This window comes from Temnothorax nylanderi, unplaced genomic scaffold (genome assembly GCF_030848795.1).
Source record: "Temnothorax nylanderi isolate EJ_2023f unplaced genomic scaffold, tnyl_v1.0 TNYL_tig1244_pilon, whole genome shotgun sequence".
In the NCBI taxonomy this organism is placed as follows: Eukaryota; Metazoa; Arthropoda; class Insecta; order Hymenoptera; family Formicidae; genus Temnothorax; species Temnothorax nylanderi.
In genome coordinates, this window is record NW_027250306.1 from 22,399 (window position 1) to 28,398 (window position 6,000).

Sequence of the window (6,000 nt, forward strand, 5' to 3'; positions counted from 1 at the left end):
GACATTCCTTTTCGTTTCCTCTCGCGCCGGATCGTAATGCGTTTTGTATCGTAGATATAGATGTACCAAGGAAGCTCGACGGATCCTCGCGAACGCCAAATTGGCTCGCTTCCTTCCACTCGGATATGTGATGCAGAATTGAATTGAGATTCGCGGGTGCTCGACGACGATTTCGCGTAGGTACATCCGCAATGGGGCGCGCCCATGAACGAGAGAACCTCGCATTTCTGCGAGTATCCCGCCGTGTATGTCTCTCTTCGCGCCTCGTCAAATAGAAAAATAATTACATGGCGATATTTACAGGATGGAAAATGAATTCTATAGTTCACGGAACGGCGCGTTGCGCGCGCCGCTGCGCTGACCTATTGCTATTAAATTTTTTTTCCTTTTTATATATATATTATATATATATATATTTCCCATGATGTTTCGACAGACGTTACTATTCAGAAACATATCAGTATTTTTTTTTTAGTAACATCCAGCTTTTAACATCGTAGATCGGACTATCGACATTGCGCCATTAAAGAGATGGCTTGACGAGATTAGTATCCTAAGCGCTACACTTGGATTTCTTCTATTAATCGACAAATCCCATTCTATGCCTGTCGTCGTATCGCTTAAAAAAATAAAAATAAAAAAAAAATCAGAATGAAAAAAAAGAGAGAACAAGACAATACTACGATTCGGTGGATTATGTCTTCGGGATATGTTTCGAAGATTGGGTTCCGGTGATTGTCTTAATTACAATGATTGATGTCTTCGCGAAATGCCGCGCTTACACGGTCGAACACCACAGCCTTCGCTCCTTCGCTATAAAAACAAAAAGAGAAAATATTCGACGATCATACGAATAGTTACAACGAAAATATCGCGCTTCGAAGAAAAACTCGCGCGTCACTCGTAATTATCATCGGTTAATCGTAATCGAGTCGCGACGACGACTCCGCGGAGACACAACGTACCCGAAGCGCTCATTTTAATATCCAGCAAACGTTCTCGATTTGCATTGCTCCTGCATTAAACGATATTGCTTCTCTAGAATCCGACGCCGAGGAGATACGGAGCAAACGCGTTTTCCCGGTTTGGACCAAGAGAATCTTCGGGCAAATCAACGAACAGCTAACTAGAACATTGATCGATATTATGTGAGGAGAGATTCAATAATATGGCTGAGAGTATTATTCAACAGTCCTCAATTATGCTTATCTTACGCGAGCGGCGGTATAGCGAGAGCGCAACGTCGTCGCAACTGCAGCAGCAGTCTTCCTTTGAGCAGGCGGGGCGGTTTGGCGTTCAAATCCTTCGCGGATGCAATACTAAACTTTAGCACGCGAGAGTAAACCCCGCTTGTTGGTACAGGCGGTGCCGTATGCTGACTTTATATTTACACACTGACGTAAGTTCGTACGAAAACAATAACAATAAAGCGATCGTTCCATTAGAAATCGTGCAATCTGTCATGGATTGTATCACGATGGCTTTTTTCACTCCCTGCGGGACTCGAAACAGCAAAACGAAGACTGTAAATCTAAAAATGCTGAAAATAAAAATGTTTTGTAAAATCGATGTGTCCCCTGCGACGCGAAAGATCGTAGAGGATTAACACGCCACGACGAAGAACGAATTCTTCTTGCGTGAGGCATGTTTCAATCGCGCGCTAATGCGTCGTACTCCTCGCCGGACGATGTCGGCATCTCCAGATCCCGCATCACAAATTCTTTGACACAAGATCGGCGAGTAACGATCGGACGACCGCGGCGAATTTCGGGAGGTAAGCAGCGAGAGCGAGGACCCAGGAAAGAGATCGTTTAAGATGACCCGAGAGTCGAGAGGGGACGCTCGTTTATATGGCACTGACGATGGTGTCGCGATGTCGTTGAGCATCATGCCGACCTGGCAGCTGTCCGCGCTCGAATCTCGGACTGATGTTACACTCGACCATGGAGCCGTTCCGCTTCTGCACCACCACTGAACGGAACTCACCGCACTCGCTGGTCGACGGCTGGTTGCCCCGCGCGCAGTGCCCCCTTCGTGAGGATCCTCTTGAACGCCTCCCGAAACTCAGTGTTGAAGATGCTGTAGATTATCGGGTTGAAGGCCGAGTTACTGTAGCCGAACCACGTGAGAACCTGTTCGGGAGGAAGAAACGACTTTAGCACACCTCTGTAAAAATTTGTGCGCGAGCAAGAACTGTTCTACGTGTGGGACACAAAAGTTCTTACATCTCTTTGGAAGGAGAATCTTATAATAGGAATTTCCAAGATGTTTTCGTCAATTTGAATGAAAGAATCTCTCAATCTTTCTTTAAGAGAGAAAAGAATCAGTTTAAATTTAAAAAAAAAAAGAACGTAGTAGAGATGTGCAAATCGAGGATTTTTTATGTCAAATTGAATCGAATTTCATTTCTTTTTCAGATTCAATCGAATCAAATCGACAAAATTTATTCAATCGAAGCGAATCGAATGAAATGAATCGAATCGTTGAAATATAATTTTTTAATTAACAATATAATTATTATAAGATTGAATTTAACATGTAGATAATAAGAGAATATTTTGATGTGTAAAAATAATATTAATTATATATAAATATAAACTCTTTTTAAGGCAAAAACGTATTTAAATATTTAATATAAAAATAATAAAATATACTTTATCTGTCGTAGAACCGAGACAGTTAGGTGAAAAATCATAAACGAATTATTAAAATACTCTAATATGATATCCAATACATTATTATCCAATTACATACGTAGAAATTAAAATAAAATAATGTAGTGTTTATTTTATTATCAATACTTATAACTTATTCTTTTTTACGTATATTTAAACTTTTACTTACAATTTAATAGGGCCACAGAGCATGTCAAAAATTAAAAAAAAAACTCTTTGACTACTACTTAGCCGCTTAGTGAGCGGTTGTAATACTGAAAGCACTCACTGAATGTACCTGCATCATCAAATCAAGTATGATTCGATTCGATTCGTATTCGAATAGTTAGCACATCTCTAAAACGTAGTTAAGATGAAATGAACGCCTTGGGATGCAGTCTGCGCAAGGAGTCGCACCTGGAACGCTCGGTGAGATATGCAGTCTTGCAGTAGGCTGCGACGATGTTGACGCAGAAGAAGGGTACCCAGCATACCAGGAATACGCCCATGATTACCGCCGACGGTGATCGCGGCCTTGTGGTCGGAGACGTGGTAAGGGCTGGTTTGGCTTCGTCTTCGTCTGCGGCTTCGGTGGCTTGCAGCGACTGCTCTTCGAGCGAAAACTCTTGGCCATGGAGGTGTCCGGCAGCTTCGTCACTGCTCGGATACTCTTCACGTGTTTCTGCGCGTAGCAATAGAGCCTGAAAGAGAAAGTATTTTTAACGCGTGGAATGATCTCTTGTGATTTATTAATAATTATCAGAGAACACTTTACTGTCACTTTACAGCAGCGAATGAAAAATATAATTATATTTTTGTATTGCATATCAAGAAACGAAAGCGTGAAGAGATGAAGCGCTTATTGGAAATTCATCAGCATGCGTTGTTCCGCTAAACGCGGTACATTCAGCATTTCTGTGCATTTTTGTAATTTATACATTTTATGAATTTTCAAATGAAGATGTCTTTCCGAGCGCTCATTTTATCTTCAGGCGCATTCGTGAGTCGCAAATTACCGTAGTTAATCACGTTTTATATAGAAGGGCATACGAGCTGCGTCACTCACGAAGATCACGGCAAATGATTACGGCGAGAGTGCGGAAGTAAAAAGTTAAATTAATTCGCCTCCGAGTAGTTAGCGGTGGGCGCCAGCGAGCGGCGGTCTTACCTGCAGTAATACCCAGCATCACGATGCAGGGCACGTAGAAAGATATGCAAGAGGGACACCACCGCATAGGTGGGTGTAATGTCTAGGGCACACGTAGGGTGCTCCTGTAAAGGTAACAAGATGAGTAATTAACGGAGAAACGGCGAGGATTGCGCAAACTGCCTCAGTCGTGAATGGCGTGACGGGGGTAAAACGAGAAATGTCATTTATTTTTATCCTGCGGTATTCGAATCGAAAGCACCAACCGCACCATACATTCATCGTATTTCTTTTTTATGAAGCTCGATACGAATTCAATCTCACACATGGTTGATACATCGCGGAACGTACTTAGAAATTTTCGTCGGGCAATATTTATAATTTTGCCGACTTTTTATAATATTGCGTACACTTGAAATATTAAAGTGGATGGAATTCATCCACTAACAGTTTGCTCGGGAGAGCTCAGAGTGGAAAATCATTTCATCGCGTTTTACGTATTTAAATTAGACGATATATATTATATGAATTTATTCGATATATTGAGCTATATTGATATATAAATAAACCAACGCGATTAAATTCTGCGGGCACCTTACCTCCACTTCGTCAAACGTAGGTTGATCATCATCATTCCTGTGAAGATCTAGACTGATCGGTACAAAGGATATGAGTCCTGCTAGGAGCCACACAACGACGATGCCGCCAATGGCAACTCTTCTGGTCACCCAACGGCCGTACCTAAAACAACGTTTGATAAACCCTCGCATTTGCTCTAAATCTCTATAATTCTCATCTTCAAATTTATATACTATAATTTTTTAGGATTAAATTTTGACATTATTTTGTATAACAATTTTAAATTCATCACGATTTCAAAAATATATCGTGTAAAATGGTTTCATCCTCTAAAACTGTCTTTTAGCCACGCTAAAAAATAGTTGTAACTTTTAATTTATAGTCGTTCGATGATCCTTCTTTGAAGCTATCCATCCAGTAGTCTCACCTGAGGGGATCCTTGATGTGTATGTAACGGTCGAGCGATATGGCGCATAGATTCAGGATAGAGGGCAGTGCTGCACATAACATCGAAGGCGATCCAGATGTCACAAAACCACATTCCGAAGATCCAGTAGCCGAGGAGATCGTTGACCCCGGCAAAGGTCATCACCAGCCCCCGACGAAGAGGTCGGCGACGGCCAGGGAGGCCAGGAAGAGGTTGCCGATCCTCCGTAGCCCGCGGTCGGTGTAGATCGCCACGCAGACCAGGACGTTGCCGGCGACGGAGAAGAATATCAGGATCACGAGGAGGAGTCCTGCGGGATACTCCGGAGATCCGTCTAGCGGAGAATCGCCAGGACACGCTACTGTTCAACCATACAACGCGTCACCCCTCGAAGCGCGCGGCCTTAAGAAATCCGGCGCGGGCGTCGTGTCCGTCGTCCGGCCGATGAAATATGATTCGCAGCCGGGCTATCATCGAATTTTGATGACGAATCGAGAAAAGCCCGCCTCACGCTGACGCGCACGAATATCGGCGTGTTATCGTCTATTATCGGATGCTGGATAGACATATCTTTTGAGGAATTTTGGAGATATATATATTGAGACTCTTTTACTTCGCGGATATAATCGATATATATATATTTATGGAAGGATCTCGGAAGCCCCGACTTCACCCTAATAAAATTGTTTCTGGCGAGATTGGCGTCGATTACTCAGAGTGAGGGGAAAATTCGAGGGTGGCCGTAATCTCCTGCGACTTTTAATACCCGGCATTACCACGTATCTGTAATTAATCTGTCGCGAACGCTAAAAGGATGAAATACAGGTGAAGCTGGGTGAACAAAATGAACGAAGAGCCGGTAAATCCGTTCTGGTTCACCCCGTGTGCATATCCCTTTAAAAGGCTAGATTCAGCAGAGTATATAATTCGCTTCGCGAACCTTTATTTTATCGATAACGTAAGCACCCCATATAGTAAAGTAATGTACACGCTAAAAACAACGGTCAGGAAAAATCTTGCTACCTCTCGAAATTTAGAAAATCTGCATAGGGCATCTCTTTATATATAGGCAGAATTTATCACATTTCTTATTTTATACAAACGTCTTACTTGAAAAAGAATTAAGTTCACCGAGAAAGTACTTCGAATCTTGAATATTTATAAATTATCAATTAATTGTGATGCATCTTCCG

At 42.3% G+C, this 6,000-nt stretch overlaps 1 pseudogene; it reads right to left on the minus strand.

Moving 5' to 3' along the window:
- Positions 1 to 1,846: 1,846 nt before the first annotated feature.
- On the minus strand, positions 1,847 to 5,141 carry LOC139787032 (dopamine receptor 1-like; annotated as a pseudogene).
- Between the last annotated feature and the right edge of the window lie 859 nt (positions 5,142 to 6,000).